Consider the following 20,405-nt stretch of genomic DNA (forward strand, 5'->3'; position numbering starts at 1 on the left):
AGAAACCAGCTGGAGTAGCCATCCTAATATCGAATAAAATATAGTTTCAAACAAAACTCATCAAAAAAAGATAAGTTAAGAACACGTATTCTCATCAAAGAGAAAAATATAACAAGATGAACTTTAAACTCTAAACATATGCTCCAAATACGAGGGGACCCACATTCATTAAAGAAACTCTACTAAAACTCAAAGCATATATTGCACCACATACAAAAATTGCAAGAGTCTTCAACAGCCCACTCTCATTAATGGACTGATAATAGAAGCAGAAACTGAACAGAGAGACAGTGAAACTCACAGAAGTTATAAACCAAGTGGATCTAACAGTTATTTATAGAATATTTCATTCTAAGGAAAAAAAAAAAAGAAATATACCTTATCAGCATCTCACGGCAACTTCTCCAAATTGACCATATAGTTGCTCACAAAACAGGCCTTAACAGATACAAGAACATCAAAAAAATCTCATGCATCCTATTGAATCAACAAGGATTAAAGCTGTTTTTTAATAACAACAAAAACAACAAAAAGCCCTCAAACACATGGAAGTTGAACAAAGAATTAAAAACCAGGAGCAGGTTGTTTAAGAAAATCAACAATAATGATAATCTCTTAGCCAAACTAATGCGAGGATGCAGAGAGAATATCCACATTAACAAAATTAGAAATGAAAGGGGACAAAACAACAGAAACTAAAGAAGTACAATGAGTCATCAGATGTTACTACAGAAGCATATACTCAACAAATCTGGAAAATCTAGAAAAAATGGACAAATTTCTAGACTGTTATCAGGTACCAAAGTTAAACCAGAATCAGAAAAAACATCTAAAAAGACCCACAAATCCTAAAGAAATAGCAGTCATCAAAAGTCTTCCAAACAAAAAATTAAAAAGTTTAAAAAAAAAGCTGAGGACCAGATGGGTTCAGTGCAGAATTCTGTTAGACATTCATAGAAGACATAATATCAATACTCTCCAAACTATTCTACAAATAGAATTAGGGGGAACACTGCCCAACTCATTCTTTTATTATCTTCTTGTACAAAGTTCAAGTGCAAGTGGATCAAAGAACTCCACATAAAACCAGGTACACTGGGGCTGATAGAAGAGAAATCGGAGAATTTGTGTTAGTAATTTTGTTAATAATTTCTCACAGGAGAAAATTTTCTTCATATTTCTGTATTGCATGTTTTATGTTTTCATAAGCATATCATTTAAATAGTAAAACAAATAAACACAGCTATTCAGCAAGTTAATATTGCTGACTTGCATTGTTTGCCTGACCTAACATAATTTTTCTACTAGAGTAAATTCTGACAATTTTAGTGGCATCAGGTAAATCATCTACTAATATTTTTATTTTGTTATGCTGTTAAAAAATCTAAGTTATGTCTCTACAGCATGAAATAAGGTGTTGAAGAAATTGCCTTCTGTACCTCTAAGCTCTGTCCTGATCCAGGAGGCTACTTCTGTTATCTCCTTTGCCCTGTGAATAACTTCAAGACCAAAAATATACTTTCTTATAATTTATGTAATTCTCACTCTTTTGTTCCCTTCTTCAACTTGAGTATTTAATTCCACCGAAGTACTCCTCTGTAACCAGGATGCTCTCTTCACCCTACAATGCTCATCGACTGACACTGTTTCTATTTGCAGCCTTCATTCCTTTTGTCAATAAAACCAGGACACACCCATATCTATGGAATCAGATTCCTTTACAATGGTCAGTTTGCATAGCATACCTCTTGTTACATAGGAAAGTTTAGCATCAACTTTATTGTGTATACACATACTACATATGAGGCTGATCATATAAATATGGGATTCAAGTCGCCAAGCTTCCTTGGCAAGGCAAACACCTTTCTTTGCTACATGGTCGTGCGGACTCATCTCAGACATTTTTACAGTAAAGAACTTCTGATTTGAGATAATTGTGATGTCTGCTTTTGCTGGTCTACTTATGCACATAAATTTCTTTTCACAAACTTATGGTCCAAACACAATGGCAACCTTCACCATATCATAACTAAGATGCATTATAGGATAAAACATTTTATAAGGATAACATATTGACTAAGGTATAATAAGTTACTTTACATAGTGGATACATTTGTCTGACTACATGTAAAACATAATGATGCTTGCAATAGAAATCAATTTGATTAGTTGTTTGGTACAGGACTTTAAAAGTTGTAAGAATTAAGAAAGTGAAGTACTCTTATCCAAAGAGATGCCAAGTCTTTGACATACCAAGTATTTTTCATTTATTTTCATCCAAAGAAATTGGGGGATAATTTATTCAGTTTACTAGTTAGCAAATTATTCCAATTTTAGAAGCCCTCATTTGTTCTTTGTTAAGTAAACTCCCTCATATTTTAACACCCCTCCAGCCCTCCTGCAGACCTTCACTTGAAGAGTCACTTTTGTCTTTTGTCACCTACTGCTGTTATTGGAACTGGTATAATTTCAAACTTATATTTTACCTGGCTCTTCATGTATATTTAAGTGTGCATTGCTTGTCTTTTTCTGGTAAGACTAAATTGTAAAGTGAAAGGCTGTAATTGGTTGTATGATCCGGTACCTTACAGCTCATTTGTCCATCCCTGGATCTTTGCCCTGTTCAATATTATACTAAAAGCTGAAATGAAATTATAAGGTTTTTCCTCAAGTGATGACAATTGATGGAAAGTCATGTTTCTATAATTTTTTCTAATAATTTTATGTTAGCATTTTGTAATCACGTATCTCTTCATAAGACTGTGAGTGGTAGAAAGATAATATAACAAGGGACTGTAAGTAATCTCTGTGACAGGAGCAATATTTGTATTTTCTGACTCCACTGACTGACCCCTAATATTCTCAGGCAATGACTATTTCACAGCAGTTAGGTACTGATAAAATAAACTATATTTTATATAATACATATATTATATTGTATAATAATAACATATTGTATATATGTGTATGTAAATGTATATATGTATTTTACATACATATCATACATATATGCATACATGTATATATATATATATTACACACACACACACACACACACACACACACACACACACACACATATATATATATATATATATATATATATATATATATATATATATATATAATTGCTGAAATTAGAATACAGTGCTCTGTATAGATGAAGTAAGTACATTGCCAAGGATCTACAATGTCAAACTAAGTAACAGTAGTAAAGGTTTAAATTTCCCTGTGATTCTGCTTGCAACTTAAAAGCATAAAAAGAACAAAAATTATAGGATTATAGCAATAGTTCTGAAACATGAGTATAATTCCTTTGGGTATGGCTCTTACTTTTGCTTAGAGCATATGATGTGTCCAAATGCATATAATCTTTTTTACCTGCTGTGTAATCATTAACTCCCAGCTTTATGCACAACCCTGGGCAGTTAGAAGGAGACTAATAGATGAGAAGGCTTAAAGAAAAGCAATTTCTTCTCAGAAGGAAACATCAATTGCGTTTCCCAAGGTGAAGAAGCCTTGGAGGCTTTTTAAGTCTCATAAAATGTTCAAGTGCCTAAATTAGCTACAATAAATTATGCAGTCTTCAATAAGATTTTAGTACCTGACGGAATAAGCATTAAACTCAGAAGGTAATTATACATACATATATAGCTTAATAATTTTAATATATCTCTGTCCATACTAAATAAGGTAGTATAGTCACTTTTCTCTCTGCTGATACTTAAATTCAAATAAAGAGATGTGCAAATATTAACAGAATTAAAGGCTTTATCGTTAAGGTTCAAATGCCCTACTGACAGCTGAATTCAGTGTCTTGCAAACACTGAAATACTTCAGTTCTTTCCTATTCAGAATACGGTGCCTTTTAATGCAGAAAATGTTGCAAAGAAGGAGTTATACAGACTTTGACATATATGTGATTCAACATGTAAAATACACAGTTGTATGAAAGCTAGAAGTAATGATAATACTCAAACATATATAACACTTGCAAATAGCTAATAAAGATGAGCTAAGTCTTCACACTGACGCTTTGTGTTTGTTTCCTAGTAGTCTGTTCCTTGGGTGCTGTACACATTTAAATTTAAAATGTATACTCTCATGGAGCTAGAGTTTGATAAGTAGACAGGACTACCTTGGTAGTTAGTTTCAGAGATTTGCCTGCCTCCACTCCCCTGAATAAAAGTGAAAAGTGGATTTCTTGTAATTAAAAGCTGTATTTCTGTCCTTTTCAAAACTCATTTATTTCATTTTTTAATTTTTAGGATTATAATATAATAGTATAATTTCTAACTTTTTTCTCCAAACACTGCCATATATCCTTTATTGAACTCTATCAGATTCATTTTTTTTAATTTTCATTTCATTTCATTCATTTGTTGTCATATACATAGACACATATATATACATATATATATCCACTTTTTAAATTTTTACTTCATTTCATTCATTTGTTGTTACATATATATACACACACATATATATATATATATATACATACATATATGCACACACATATATACACAAACATACATATATGCATGTATATATAAATAAAACCTTTTGTACAATATAACCTGCTCAGTGTGTAATATGCTACTTACGTGTATATATGTTTTCATGGCTGACCTTTTGGTACTGGATAGCCGAATGTTGTGCTCTTTCATTGGTGAAGACTATCTTCTCTGCTCTCATCATCCCTTAGCTGTATGTATTCCCTTTCTTCACATGCCTGCTGACTATTTACACCCATCTTCTCAGGCTTATAAAGCAGGAACTTAACCAACTGATCCATCTTCCTGGACTATTGGTGCTTCAAAGATTTTAATAAAGTTTATATAGCCTAAAAGAATTCAGAAACAAAATTATTGGAGTGTGTAATTTGAAAATTTAATTTCAGATTTATTGGTTATGTATTTATAGATACAGGAGATTTATATTTTGGTAGGAGCAATGTGTAGTTCTGCCTATTAGAACTGCAATATTAAAATTATTTCTGAATCATTAGATAAGTTTTACACAATTTTACGAACCATGAAAACAATTGTGAATCATACATTTTTTCTAATTCACTACACCCCCAAAATATAATTTCTAGAGTAGTTAACAATGTGTGCTAACATCTTTTAAAGAAAGAAGATTCTGTGTCAACGGTTAGAAGACTCAAGTTTTATATTGGATTCGTCTGAAAAATTTGGAGTTAAGAAACATAAATATGCCCCTTCCCAATTTAAAATGAGAATCAGAAAATTGTAATAAAAAATGAACTGATTTTAAACAATATTTAATTCATGTTCCATCACAGAATGCATTTCTTTTTCTTTTTTTATTGGATATTCTCTGTATTTACATTTCAGGTGTTATCCCCTATCCACCAATCCCATCTCCCCTCCCTGTCCTACTGCCTCCATGAAGGTGCTCCCTCTCCCAACCACCTCTCCCACCTCAGTTCCTTGGCATTCACCTACACTGGAAAAATGAGCCTTCACTGGACCAAAGGCCTCTCCTCCCATTGATGCCAGACAATGCTACCCTATGCCTCATATGCACCTGGAGCCATGGGTCTCTCCAGTCAAATACATTGGTAGGTCTTTTAGTCACTGGGAACTGTGGTGAGTTTGGTAGGTTGATCATTTTTTCCTTCCCATTGGTGTTGCAGACCTTTCAACTCTTTCAGTCCTTTCTCTAGCTCCTTCATTGGGGTCCTCATATTCAGTCTGATAGTTAGATGCATCCTCCTCTTAATCAGTATGGCTCTGGGAGAGCCTCTGAGGAGGCATCCATATCAGTTTCCTACCAGTAAGCACTACTTGCTTTCAGCAAGAGTTCTAGGGTTTAGTGCATGCATATGGGATGGATCCCCTGATGAGGTAGTCTCTGGATGATCTTTTCTCCAATCCCTGGACCTCTATTTGACCCATTAATTCCTCCCATGAGTGTTTTGTTCTCCTTTTTGAAGGACTGAGGCATCTATCTACTGGCCTTCCTTATTGGTGAGCTTCATAATTTCTGTGAATTGTTTCTTGGGTATTCTGAGCTTTTTGGGCTAGTATCTACTTATGTGTGAGTACATACCATGAGTGTTCTTTTTGTGACTGGGTTAACTCACTCAGAATTATAACTTCAAGTTCCATCCACCTGGCTAGCCATTTCATGGAGTCCTTGTTTTAAATAGCTGTGTAGAATTTCATTGTGGAAATGTATTACAGTTGATGTGTCCATTCCTCTGTTGATGGACATCTGGATTCTTTAAAGCTACTGGCTATTATAAATAAAGCTTCTATGAACATGGTGGAACATATGTCATTTTAGATGTTAGAGCTTCTTTTGGGTTTATGCCCATGAGTGGGATTGCTGGGTCCTCAGGAAGTACTATGTCCAAATCTCTGAGGAACTGCTAGACTGATTTCCAGAGTGGTTGTAGTAGCTTAAATCCCCACCAACAGTGGAGGAGTGTTCCTTTTTCTCCACATCCTCATTAGCATCTGCTGTCCCCTGAGTTTTTGATATAGCCATTCTGACTGGTGTGAGGTGTAACCTTTGCATTTCCCTGATGACTGGGGATTTTGAGACATTTTTTAAAATGTCCTTCTCAGTTATTCAATATTCCTGAGAATTCTTTGTTTAGGTCTGTACCCAATATTAAATAAGATTATTTGATTTCTAGAATGTAACTTCTTGAGTTCTTTGTGTATATTGAATACTAGCCCTCTATCAGATGGAGGTTTGCAAAAAAATCTTTTCCCAATCTGTTTGTTGCTGTTTTGTCATTTTGCCTTATATAAGCTTTGCTATTTTAAAGCATAAGCCATTAGTGTTCTGTCCAGGAAACTTTCTTTTGTGCTTATGTGTACATAATTTTACTGTAATTTGAATATAAGTTTTTAGTCAAAAATAAGTAAGCATTATATCAACACCAAATTCAGATTGATAATCTCTATGTATACATGTGTGTTATTGTATTATGATATATAAGTATATACGTGGACATATATAATTATGTGTTTTAAATGAATCTATGAAATAATATAAACTCAAATATCTACAAAGAACGTCTCTAAATCCTAGTTATATTTGAAGTGTATTATTTACTTCAAATACTTGAAAAATTTCCTTAGAATCTTTTGAGTTTCTGATTTAAGACATGTTTTAAATTATTGAACCCAGATGTCCTTCAGTAGAGGAATGGACACAGAAATTTTGGTACATTTACACAATGGAGTACTACTAAGCTATTTGAAATAATGACTTAATTTAATTCCTAAGCAAGTAGATGGAACTAGAGAATATCATCCTGAGTGAGGTAATGCAGTCACAAAAGAACACACATGTTATGCACTCAGTGATAAGCAGAACCTATCCATGGGAAGCTCTGAATATTCAAGAAAAAACTCTCAGACTTATGAAGCTCAAAAAGAATAAGGCCAAAATATGGAAGCCTAAATCCTTTTTTAAAAAAGAAAAAGAAAAAGAAAAAGGGGAAATTGAGTATCATCATATATTATTACATAACAAATTTTGTGAGCTATAATATTTTATAAAGTAAATTAATTAATAAAAAAGAATTAACAATATGTCTGGAAGGACAAGCTTCTATCCAGCTTTCTCTCCAGCTGTGTTTAATAACTATTCTCTCTTGCTCCCCACTCACTGTCACGTACTGACTCCATGGAGAGCCCTACATTACCCATAACAGTGTCACTGATCAAAGATATGAAATGAGAGCTGAAAAGGCAGGATGTTATAAATGCCTGCAGTACGCATTCTGAGTTTAGAAATTCACCTCAAAGATCATAGCAAAGTTTCAGTGCACAGTAGGCTAGTAGTCTTAAGTCTTGCTCGACTATAAGAGGTGTTATTAACTTTGACTGTGAGGTCCAGTGAGGGAAGTCACAGGAGGAGGATGGAGAAGCACATGTGATAGGTGTGCATGATGGGAAATTCCAAAAGGATCAATAATAACATTTTGTTGGAAATAAAGCAAAAGTTTCATTATCTTACAATGCAAGCTATATTTTCAGAATATTGCATTCCATATATATGTACGTGGGCTGAAGCACATGGAAGATATGTGAAGGCCGGAGGACTGTTATGACATTAGTTTCTCTCCTTCTGCTTTCTCCGATGAAACTCAGGTGTTCAAGCTGGATTAGCAAGCACCTAATTTTCCTAAGACATCTATTGGCTCTCTGACATTTTAGCTACACATGTCTTCTGATATCATTCTACAAACAAAAAAAAAAATGTAATGTCTGCTATTTACTATTATCTTATTTTGGAGAGATCAATTACCTTGTGCAACTTATTTTGCTTTGCATTTATTTTGTTGTTGTTTTTGTTGTTGTTTAATTAGAACAGTCTGTATTTTGGGATTATAATACATTGTTCTATGCATTGACATAGTAGCAAAGTTAAATCCAAGTTTATGTCATACCTTTATATTTATTGAAAGAGTAAATAAGAAGAATACTGTGGTGTGAACATTGGGAAGTGTATTCTACATGCTAACATTGCATAGCCATCCTATGAAGACACACTAACTACACATATTCAGTCCTATAGCTTCCTGGCATCCTGACTGATACTCTGAGCAGTATGTGTGAGGGATCCTGCGCGGTTTTCAAAGCAACTGGGATTTGTCCACATATGGTGTTCATGTTTGTGGGCTAGTTGTTAATCACTGGTCACCACAGCAGATCTACAGACTTGTGAATTCCAAAAATAGATGAGAGGTGTTATGGAAGCAATTCATCTGTTATGTCACCTGTTTTGTTCACTGCACATTTATTGATTTTTCTTCCAGGTGAAGTAACAGAGTAAGGTTTTCATAGTATTCATTTCATAAAACTATTCTCTGTGCTGCTGGTATTAGCAAATGAATATATTTTAAGGGTAATATTTTTGTCAGTTTTCATCAAATCTCCGCTATTAGCTCACATTAAATCAAAATGGTTAGGGATGAATGATATTTTTAAATCATTGCAATTATTAAAAAGTTGTAGTGATGCAGATACACCCAAACAGATGACATCCCAAAACAGTCATGTTAATAATAAAAGTATATTTACACATCAGATCATTCTTTGAATTTATAATAAAATCAATATTGCTTCCTACCAAAAATAAGTATCATAATATTTGAACTTTAAGGAATACTAATTTTCTCTATAAGAATATGCCAGATACACCGAGAACTGTGTCTAAACTGAGATAGCTATGTTGAATCATCATTTAATACCCAGAATTTTGTCAGTATATAATCAAATGCACAGTAATCAAATGCACTATAAACAGTTATAGTGGCAAGAATTAAAAACATTCTGTAAAATTTTTTGATATATAGAAAAAAATTTCAAATCAATTTTAAAAACTGATCCTATCAAATGTAATTCTCCAAGATAAGCTATTACATGAAATACCCAAGAATTTCCCCAATTTATAACATGCATCACCAGATCAGAGATTGATATATAATGTAACAAGGAAAGTTTTGTGTCATTTCCTTGAAATCTTCTTTACTTCCTTTTTATAAAAGGAGTTCAATAACATAAATATTAATTTAAATGTACATGTAAAATATATTCATACTGACAACAGCTTTGCTATATCTTGTAAGAAGTATAATATACTTACATTTTCCAGATCTTATGACTCCTTGCTCAAAATAATGTATATAAGTTCTTTGTAGTCCAAGAGTATTTTAATATATTATAAAAACATAGCTTTTTTTTAACAGAGCTTAGCATTCAGGGAACCTTCAAAAGCTGTGTATAAACCCAGACTGAATACTGCTAATGAATCACATCAGGTTCTAAAGTACATCCATGACTTACAAGCCTTTTGCTCTCAGGATTCTCTGTTTCGAGCCAAATAAACTTAAGGGGATGGATACTAGTATGTAGACATGCATGTGTGTTCACATTAGTTATACTATATACATACACATGTATATATAAATATCTATATGTAATCATTATTTTCTCCTGAATTTTATTTACTCGTTTAGTTACTTACATATTATAGAAACCAGAGTCTCACTGTGTAACTCAGACTAGCCTGAAACTATTTTTCTGCCTTTGTAATACACGTATAAAATACGTCAAGAATATACATAAAATTACACATGATGACTCAAATTATCTAAGTTGCATAACTGCAATATAGAAACAGTTTAATACTGAAAGCTGCTAAAATGACTCATCTGAAAAAGTTGCTGGCCACCAGGTCGATGAACCCAGGAATTTTCACAGTGCAGGGACATAAAATATTTTACAGTATAAAACAGAAAACAAATAAACTAAAACAAAGTTTTTTTTAAATACCATATTTCCTAATAACATATCTTTACTTTAACTGAAACCTTAAAAATTAAAGATATACATTAAAATCATAAAAAGTTTACCAGAAAAAAAAAAAAGGTAAAGCCCCCTCCCCACACAGTGTGTGTGTGTGTGTGTGTGTGTGTGTGTGTGTGTGTGTGTGGTATATGCATTTAATATTGTGACACATACAGAATCCTAGCACTTCAGAGTCACAGACAGGGAAAGTTCAAGCTCCAAGTTAATTAGAACTGTACCGAGAGATCCTGTCTCAAAACTAACTTTAAAAAAAAAAAAAAAAAAAAAAAAAAAAAAAAAAAAAAAAAAAAAAAAAACAAGTACTGGGTATACAGCTCATTGCTTATGCATGGCATGTGTCATGTATGGACAAGATCCTACACGGTTGCTAACATGCTAATTTTTAAATAATGTTTGTAATTTGAGACCTGATTTATAGCAGAATATGGGAGTGCCATTCAGGTAACAGACATGGCTGTTATAACAGTAAACAACTGCTTTATGCTTTAACATCTACTCTATAGGAATAAATACATGCTTGCTACTTACTCATGACCTGTAATTCACAGTTCCGTATTTAAAACCACCAAATACATAATATTGTTGTATGTTGGAGCATCTTTTGGGTATATACCCAGGAGTGGTATAACTGGGTCCTCATGTAGTATTATGGCTAAGTTTCTGAGGAACTGGCCGACTGATTTCTGGAGTGGTTGTACCAGATTGAAATCCCTCCAAAAATGGAGAAGTGTTCCTTCTTCTCCACGTCCTTACCAGCAACTGTTGTATCCTCAGCATTTCATCTTAGACACATGGACTGGTGTAAGGTTGAATCGTAGGGTTGTTTTGATATGTATTTGTCTGATAACTAAGGATGATGAACTTTTCTGTAGGTGCTTCCCAACCGTTCAATATTCCTCAGTTGAGAATTTTTTGTTTAACTCTGTATCTAGATTCTCTAGAGTCTAAGTTCTTGAGTAGTTTGTATATATTGTACACTAGCCCTCTATCAGATGTAGGATTGGTAAAGACCTTTTCCAAATCTGTTGGTTCCCATTTTGTCCTTTTGACACTGTCCTTTGCCTTACAGAAGCATTGTAATTTTATGTGGTCCAATTTGTCAATTCTTGATCTTAGAGCATAGGCCAGCCACTTAGTTTGAGTGTAGATGATTTCAGGTGGAGATCCTTTATCCATTTAAACTTGAGCTTTGTACAAGGAGATAAGTATAGATCAATTAGAATTTTTTACATGATGACTGCCAGTTGGACCAGCACCATTTGCTGAAAAATGCTATCTTTTTTGTCCCACTGGATAGTTTTACAACCTTTGTCAAAGATCAAGTGACCATAGGTGTGTGGGTTCATTTCTGGATATTCAGTTCTATTCCATTGATCCACCTTCCTGTCTCTGTAATAATACCATACAGTTTTTATGACTATTGCTCTGCAATAGAACTTGAGTCAGGGACAGTGATTCCCCAGATGTTCTTTTATTTCTGAGAATAGGTTTTGCTCTCCTTTTTGTTGTTGTTGTTGTTGTTCTTATTCCAAATGAATATGCAAATTGTTTTTGCTTACTCTGTTAGGAATTGAGTTGGAATTTTGATAGGAATTGCATTGAAACTGCAGATTGCTTTTGGAAAGATGGCTATTTTACTATATTTTTCCTGTCAATCTATGAGCATGGTAGATCTTTCCATCTTCTCAGATCTTCTTAAATTTCTTTTCTCAGAGTCTTGAAATTATTGTCATACAGATCTTTCACTTGCCTGGTTACGGTCACTGAAAGGTATTTCATATTGTTTGTGACTATTGTAAATGTAGTCATTCCCCAAATTTCTTTCTTACTTACCCTGTTTGTTCTTTGAGTAGAGGAAGGCTACTGATTTCTTAAAGTAAATTTTATATCCAACCACTTTGCAGAAGTTGTTTAACAGCTCTAGGAGTGCTCTGGTGGAATTTTTTAGTTCACTTAAGTATACTATCATGTCACCTACAAATAGTGATATTTTGACTTTTTCCTTTCCAATTTGTATCTCATTGATCTATTTTTGTTGTCTAATTGCTTTGGCTAGGACTTCCACTTCTATATTGAATAGGTAGGAAGAGAGTAGGCATCCTTGTCTAGTACCTGATATTAGTGGGGTTATTTTTTCAAGTTTCTCTCCATTCAGTTTGATGTTGGCTACTGGTTTACTGTATATTACTTTTCCTATGGTCAGGTAAGGGTTGTGAATTTCTAATTTCCATGACTTTTAACACAAAGGGGTGTAGGATTTTGTCAAATGCTTTCTCAGCATCTAATGAGATTATCATGTGGTTTTTTTTCAGTGTTTGTTTTTTTCTTGTGTTTATTTCCTTGTGTTTGTTGCATTACATTAATCCCACATATTGAATCATGCCTGCATCCCTAAGACGATGCCTCCTTGATCATGATGGATGAACATTTTGATGTGTTTTTGGATTTTTATTTTTGAGAATTTTATTGAGTATTTTTGCATGGATATTCATAAGGGAATTTTCTGAAGTTCTATTTCTTGGTTGGGTTTTTATGTGGTCTAGTTATAAGCATAATGTGGCTTCATAGAAGGAATTGGGTAGTGTTTCTTCTGTTTCTATTTTGTGGAATAGTTTGGAGAGTATTGGTATTAGGTCTTCTATGAAGGTCTGATAGAATCTTGCACTAAGCCCATCTAGTCCTGGGCTTTTATTTGTTTGGGAGATTTTTGATGACTGCTGCCATTTTTTAGGGGTTACTGGACTGTTTAGATGCTTTATCTGAGCCTGATTTAACTTTGATTCCTGGTGTTTGAAAAATTTCCACTTCATCTAGATTTGCCAGTGTTGTTGAGTATAGGCTTTTGTAATAGGATCTGATGATTTTTATCATTACCTCAGTTTCTCTTCTTATGTTTCCTTTTCATTTCCAATTTTGCTAATCTGACTACTGTCTTTAATCCCTCTGGTTAGTCTGGCTACAGTTTATCTGTCTTCTTGTTTTTTTTTCAAAAAGTCAAATTCAAATTTTGTTGATTTTTGTATAGATTTTTGTTTCTACTTGGTTGATTTCAGCCCTGAGTTTGATTATTTCCTGCCCGGCCATCTACTCCTCTTCGGCATATCTGCTTCTTTTTGTTCTAGAGCTTTTAGTTGTGTTCTTAAACTGCTAGTGTATACTCCCTCCAGTTTCTTTTTGGAAGCACTCAGAGCTATGAGTTCTTCTACTCAGAACTATGATTTCTCCTCTTAGCTTTGCTTTCATTCTGTTCCATAAATTTGGGTATATTGTACCTTCATTTTCATTAAATTATAAAATGTATTTAATTTCTTTCTTCATTTCTTCTTTGACCAAGTTATCATTGAGTAAAGCATTGTTCAGTTTCCATGTGTATGTGGGCTTCCTGTTGTTTTTGTTGTTATTGAAGAACAGTCTTAGTCCAGGTGATCTGATAGAAAGCATGAGATTATTTCCATCTCCTTGTATCTGTTGAGTCCTCTTTTGTGACCAACTAAGAGGTCAATTTTGGTGAATGTTCAGTGAGGGACTGAGAAGAAGGTATATTCTTTTGTTTTAGGATGACATGTTCTATAGATATCTGTTAAATCCATTTGGTTCATAACTTCTGTTAGTTTCATTGTGTCTCTGTTCAATTTCTGCTTCCACGATCTGTTCATTGATGAGAGTACAGTATTGAAATTTCTGACCTTGTGTGAATTTTTTTTATGAATGTGGGTGCCCTTTTTTCTGGAGCATAAATGTTCAGAATTGAAAGTAAAAAAAAGATTTTTAATTTGATGGTTATAAAGAGTCCTTTCTTACCTTTTGTGGTAATTTTTGGTTTAAAATCTAACTTATTCAATATTAAAATGGTTACTCCAACTTGTATCTTAGGACTATTTGCTTGTTCAGCTCTTTGTGGGCAGGCTGTGAGTTCTGATGCTGGTGATTTGGGTCTGGCTCTGCCTCTAGGCACAGAGGAGGGCCAGAACAACCAGTTCTCCAGCAGCAATGCAATACCTATGCTGCATGTGTTCTTGGTGGTCTGTCCACAGATAGTCAATGGAGAGAAAATGGGAACTCACCTGTGGGCTCAGGAAGGAGAGAGCTCTTGAGCTTCCTTTGGGTGCTCAGCTTTCTGCAGGCAGACTGTGATTCCTTATGTCAGCGGGCCTTCTCAGACTCTGCAAGATTATGTTTTTTTTCTTTAAGTAATAAAAATAAGAATATATATATATATATATATATATATATATATATATATATATATAATCAAGAAGGAATTTTCCTGAAAATATTAAGCTTTAATTAATTATTGTGATATGAAAAAACTCTATAAACATAATTTATCATATAAAAAGAAGTCTAAACTAAATTTTTAGAATGGAAATGATCTACTATGCTCATAGCCTCATCAAGAATGGACCGACATAAGAAAGTGTTTCTTCCAATCTCTCCTATCCTTTCACAGCTTAATTCTCATTCTTGCTGATAATTCATTGTTTTGTTGATTTAAATTTATTATTATTACTATCTTTAATCATTTTTTAAAGTCCAGTCACTATTTTCCTTCCGTTTTGTTCTGTCCTCCAACAGTTCTTCATCCCATTGCTCTTCCCACATCTTCTAGAGGATGTCCCCACCCACCAATCCTACACACACCTCAACATGCCTTTTGATTACAGGAGTGAAGGGCTAACGGTGTTTGTGTGTGTGTGTGTGTGTGTGTATGAATGAATATATATGAACATATATATTATCTAATTAACATATAAACCTTCAGCATATTTGCCAGTCTGCCTCTGTAAAGTTCAGCGATCATGGCTAGCCATCTGGAACTCAACAAAGGCGCCAAGATGCCCATCCTGGGCCTGGGCACCAGGAAGTCTCCTCCTGGCCAGGTGACTGAAGCTGTGAAGGTTGCTATTGACATGGGGTATCAGCACATTGACTGCACTCACTTGTACCAGAATGAGAAGGAGGTGGGCGTGGCCCTCCAGGAGAAGCTCAAGGAGCAAGTGGTGAAGTGCCAGGACCTCTTCATCGTCAGCAAGCTGTCGTGCACGTTCCACGGCAAGAGCATGGTGAAAGGAGCCTGACGGAAGACACTGAGCGACCTGCAGCTGGACTACCTGGATCTCTACCTAATCCACTGGCCAACGGGCTTCAAGCCTGGGCCAGACTACTTCCCACTGGACGCATCAGGAAACGTGATTCCTAGTGACGCCGATTTTGTGGACACTTGGACGGCTATGGAACAACTCGTTGATGAAGGTTTAGTAAAAACAATTCGTATCTCCAACTTCAACCCTCTTCAGATTGAAAGGATCTTGAACAAACCAGGCTTAAAATATAAGCCTGCCGTTAACCATATTGAGTGCCACCCGTACCTCACTCAGGAGAAGCTGATTGAGTACTGCCATTGCAAAGGCATCGTGGTGACTGCATACAGTCCCCTTGGTTCTCCTGACAGGCCCTGGGCCAACCCTGAAGACCCTTCTCTCCTGGAGGATCCCAGGATTAAGGCAATTGCAGCCAAGTACAATAAAACCACAGCCCAGGTGCTGATCCGGTTCCCCATTCAGAGGAACTTGGTAGTGATCCCCAAGTCTGTGACACCAGCACGCATTGCTGAGAACTTTAAGGTCTTTGACTTTGAGCTGGGCAGCGAGGACATGACTACTCTACTCAGCTACAACAGGAACTGGAGGGTGTGCGCCTTGATGAGTTGTGCCAAACACAAGGATTACCCCTTCCACGCCGAAGTCTGAAGCTATGGATTCCTGCTTTGCCCCAAGAGGCTTATACATGTTTTTTCTGCCTCATCTGCCCTTGCGAGTGTCCTGTGTCCTGTGTTCCTCTGCACTGGGTGTCACCTTGCAGACCAGACAGTGAGAGTTTGTTAGTTTATGTAGAATCTGCAGGGCAGTACTAGTAGCGGAGCTGTTTGTTCAGCCTTTCTTGGTCTTTCTTCTTCCCACCTGAAGGACTTTAACACAAGCACCCTTTCCAGCCAAAGGGAAGCAAGAGTTATAGCCCAGGCTGTGCTACTGACACTTACATTTGAGTGCTTAGAACTGTGATCCTGTGGGTTAGGCTTCTCCTTGCCTCAAATAAAAACTGCTTTTGTGAAAAAAAAGAAAAACATATAAACCTTCTTTACTTGTGTGGAAATTTAGGCACCAACATAACAATAACATCTACAAGGGTATGGCTAACACAGAACACAGGAGTGAAGGGGCAGCAGATCAAATGGAAATATACAATGTCAAAAACTGGGTAGTAAGGGGGTCCTCTAGAATTATTTTTCTTTTTCATTTTTATTGGTTATTTTATTCATTTACATCTCAAATGTTATCCCCTTAACAGTTTCTCCTCCACAAAAATAAAGTCCTCCCCCTCTCTCTACCTCTATGAGGGTACTCTCACACCTACCTACCTACTCTTGTCTCAGTGCCCTAGAATTTCCCTACCCTGGGTCATGAAGCCTCTACAGGATGAAAGGGTTTGCTTCACAGTGATGCTCAATAAGGCCGTCCTCTGCTGCATATCCAGCAGGAGCCATGCGTCTCCCCATGTATATTCTGCTTGGTGGTTTAGTCCCTGGGAGCTCTGGGAGATGGGGTCTGGTTGGTTGATACTGTTGTTCTTCCTGTGAGGTTTCAAACCCCTTCATTTCCTTCAGTCCTTGCTCTAGAATATCACAAGAGTTGTCTTAAATTGAATCAAAATAATTAATATATGATTATAAAATAATTACCCAAGAATTATTAAAATATTACATTAATGAAATAAACATTTTGTTAATATATTTTGATTATATCAGAATGAGAATGCATGTTTTTATGAGATATACTTTTATAGGCCTGATTTACAGTAGATATAATTTGGATGACTATATCAAAGTCTGATTCAGTGAATTTTAATTTAATGCAAAGAGTTATGTTCTGTACCCTTCAGAGAGGAGACAGCTGGAACATGAGGGTAGAGAATGAGAAGAGCACACACCATTAGTGTGGTTTCCTACTTTGTGCCTTTCTGAAACATGTGTAACACTCAAATGAAAATAAGCTTCACAGACAAACATCACTGGCGCTTCCTATAGAAAATATGTAGGATCCAAAGTTTTCTTCTCTAATAAGCAGTAGTGTACAGCAAAGCACAAACATATTCAAAATAAGTTCTGCTTTTAAATTGTAGATAGGTTTGTGTTGTAGATCGGTTCGCTGTCAAGTATGGTTGGAGATGTTGTGAAAGAAACTCATTGATGCACAAGTGTCATTTTCAGATCATTTCTCTTCTATTCAACATGTTCCTTCCTTTATTGTTTCTTTTTAAAAAGGCGCATTTATTTATAAGAATGTGGTTTCTGCATGACACCGGAAAACAAGCAGAGGGCATCAGATTTCATGACAGCTGGTTGTGAGCCACCATGTGTGTACTCAGAATTGAACTCAGGACCTCGAAAAAGAGTCTGTGCTCTTATACACTGGGTTCTCTCTTTATATAGCTACACTATTATTTTGTAACACATATATTTTGCCCACAAAATATTAAAATCATTTAGACCATTCAGGCTTTTCACTTTTTCCTCTTGCTTCTTACCATCATTTACACACACACACACACACACACACACACACACACACACACAGAAACACACACATACTCACATACACACAAACACACACATACCCGTGCACACCCACTAACATGCACACTCATACACATGTACATACTTACACACATCTACACAACAACACAAACACATACATGCACATACACACATTCACATACATAGACACACATGCTCACACACTCACACATATATACCTACACAGATACTCACACACACATGCATACACACCTCACAAAGCAAAATTACATACAAATTCATACACAAACCTACACAAAATACTCACACACACATACTGGCACACATACACAAAAGGTACACACACACAGTCACACACACTCCAACACATGCACTCACATATACATGCACACACTCACATACATATTCATACAAATACACCCTCACACACCACTACACAAACACAAACACCTGTACACACTCACACACAAAAACACACATGTACGCACACCCACACACACATACCTAAACACATACACACACACCTACACAAAAAACTCACATACGTAGCTACAAAAAAGACACACACACACACACCTACACAAAACACATACACATACAGTCATACACACAACACTAACACATGTGCACACACATATACTCACACTCATACCAATACAAAACAGAAATACATATACACACTCACACACAAACATACACACACACATTCATATACTCATACACAAATATACATACTCACATAGAAATACACACACACACACTCACACACAGATACATGCAGATACACATGCATATACACATTCATATGTATTCACACATATATACGTATGCTCAAACTCCTACATAAAAAATCGCACACATATATACACACACACATTTACATCCATACACACATATGCACACATACATTCACACATGCACACTCACCCGCATACACACACACACATTCACATACACACTCACACACACATTCTTATACAAACATTCACACACATACACATCACACACTCACACACACACACACACACACACACACACACACACACACCAAGACCAGTACAAATTGCAAATGGATTAGCAAATATAGTTTTGGGTATAAATATATTAATATGGCTTTTGAAATAAAGATACTAATTTTTCTTTGCAAATGTCTAGGCTAGCATGAGTTTTATTTTGATATTTGTAGTTTTAAAGTCTTCTTTTCACAGTATTATTTTTAAAAATTACTGTACAACTTAATAAACTTATATGCAGCTACAATTATACTGCTCTTATGGAGAAATATATTGCTTAACTTTTGCAAAGATTAATTTTATCTATTTTTTAATTTCGTAGCTGGTGAAATAGGTATTCTAAGGACAAACACATTGAAGACAACAACAATAGTTTACAATTATGGATTTTTACAGTTGTTCTCATTTTTCTTCTTAATGTAACTGCCTCTTCTTAGAAATAACCTTGCTAAAGTAATTTGCTTATAATTAATTCTTTAGAAAACAGGCCATTTTCAAGATTTTATATTGCATTTCTATAATGCTTTATAATAAGTATAGATTTGAAAGGGTGATATATTAGGGGAAATTAAGTTATACTCTATTCAAATTTACTGACTGTAATAATTCTAAATAGGTAGGTAAAGGAAAATATTTACCATGAGTTTGAAGATACCCTGGTGCACATAGTTAGTTCTAAGGCAGTCCATGCCACAGCATCCTGTCTAAAATACACCTTAAATAAAGGAAAGCAATTGGTTATTTATTTTACTTCGTGAGGTTATAGATTCTATGAATAATAATGTGCATATTTTATGATTTATTTAAATTAATATTTTTGTGGTGTCAAATGATAATTACAATTGATAAATATAAATAAAGAATATGAATTTTCCTCATGGTATACCATGTGAGTATGGTGTCATATAACTGTAATCTCTGTAAGGAGACTAATTCAGGGAAGTCACAAATATGATGCCAACATTGGTTAAACACTAACCAATTAGTTTTGCAATGTTAGGTAAAGTTACAATAGTCTTGTAAAAAGTAACAAACTATAAAGACTTTAAATTTAAACACAATGATGTGGTATGGAAAGGTTTTATCAAAAGTTTATTCATACTTTAGTATAGAATAAATGCAGTCCTTTTAATAATAATGATATAAAATGTTTATCTGAAATAGCATCAAAAGCTAGTAAGATATGGGACAACGATACTAGGAATTAAGTAGGTGGGTTGGGAAGATGTTTCAGTGGGCATCATACTTGATTTTCAAGTATAGGGGTTAAAATTCAGATCTCCAGAACCTCAATAAATGCCTGCTATCAATTTGGTAATCTCCATTTAGGGAAAGAATAGAGACCAAACCCAAGTTCAAAACCACCCATCCTACATGAACTTGTATGCCTTAGATTCACCCTGTCTGATAAAGAGGATTGATGGTGAGGGAAGAAGA

At 35.0% G+C, this 20,405-nt stretch overlaps 1 protein-coding gene and 1 pseudogene across 3 annotated transcripts in view; both read left to right on the forward strand.

Annotated features, from left to right (window-relative positions):
* Nucleotides 1-20,405, forward strand: part of SGCZ (sarcoglycan zeta) — a gene marked incomplete at both ends in the record, with an annotated part of 369,456 nt that overhangs the window by 38,758 nt on the left and 310,293 nt on the right. The window lies entirely within an intron of this gene.
* On the forward strand, nt 15,161-16,129 carry LOC308429757 (aldo-keto reductase family 1 member B1-like; annotated as a pseudogene). Its single transcript has one exon. The product of its transcript is annotated as an aldo-keto reductase family 1 member B1-like (transcript).

The sequence above is a fragment of the Micromys minutus genome, assembly GCF_963924665.1.
Source record: "Micromys minutus genome assembly, chromosome: 14".
Classification (NCBI taxonomy): Eukaryota; Metazoa; Chordata; class Mammalia; order Rodentia; family Muridae; genus Micromys; species Micromys minutus.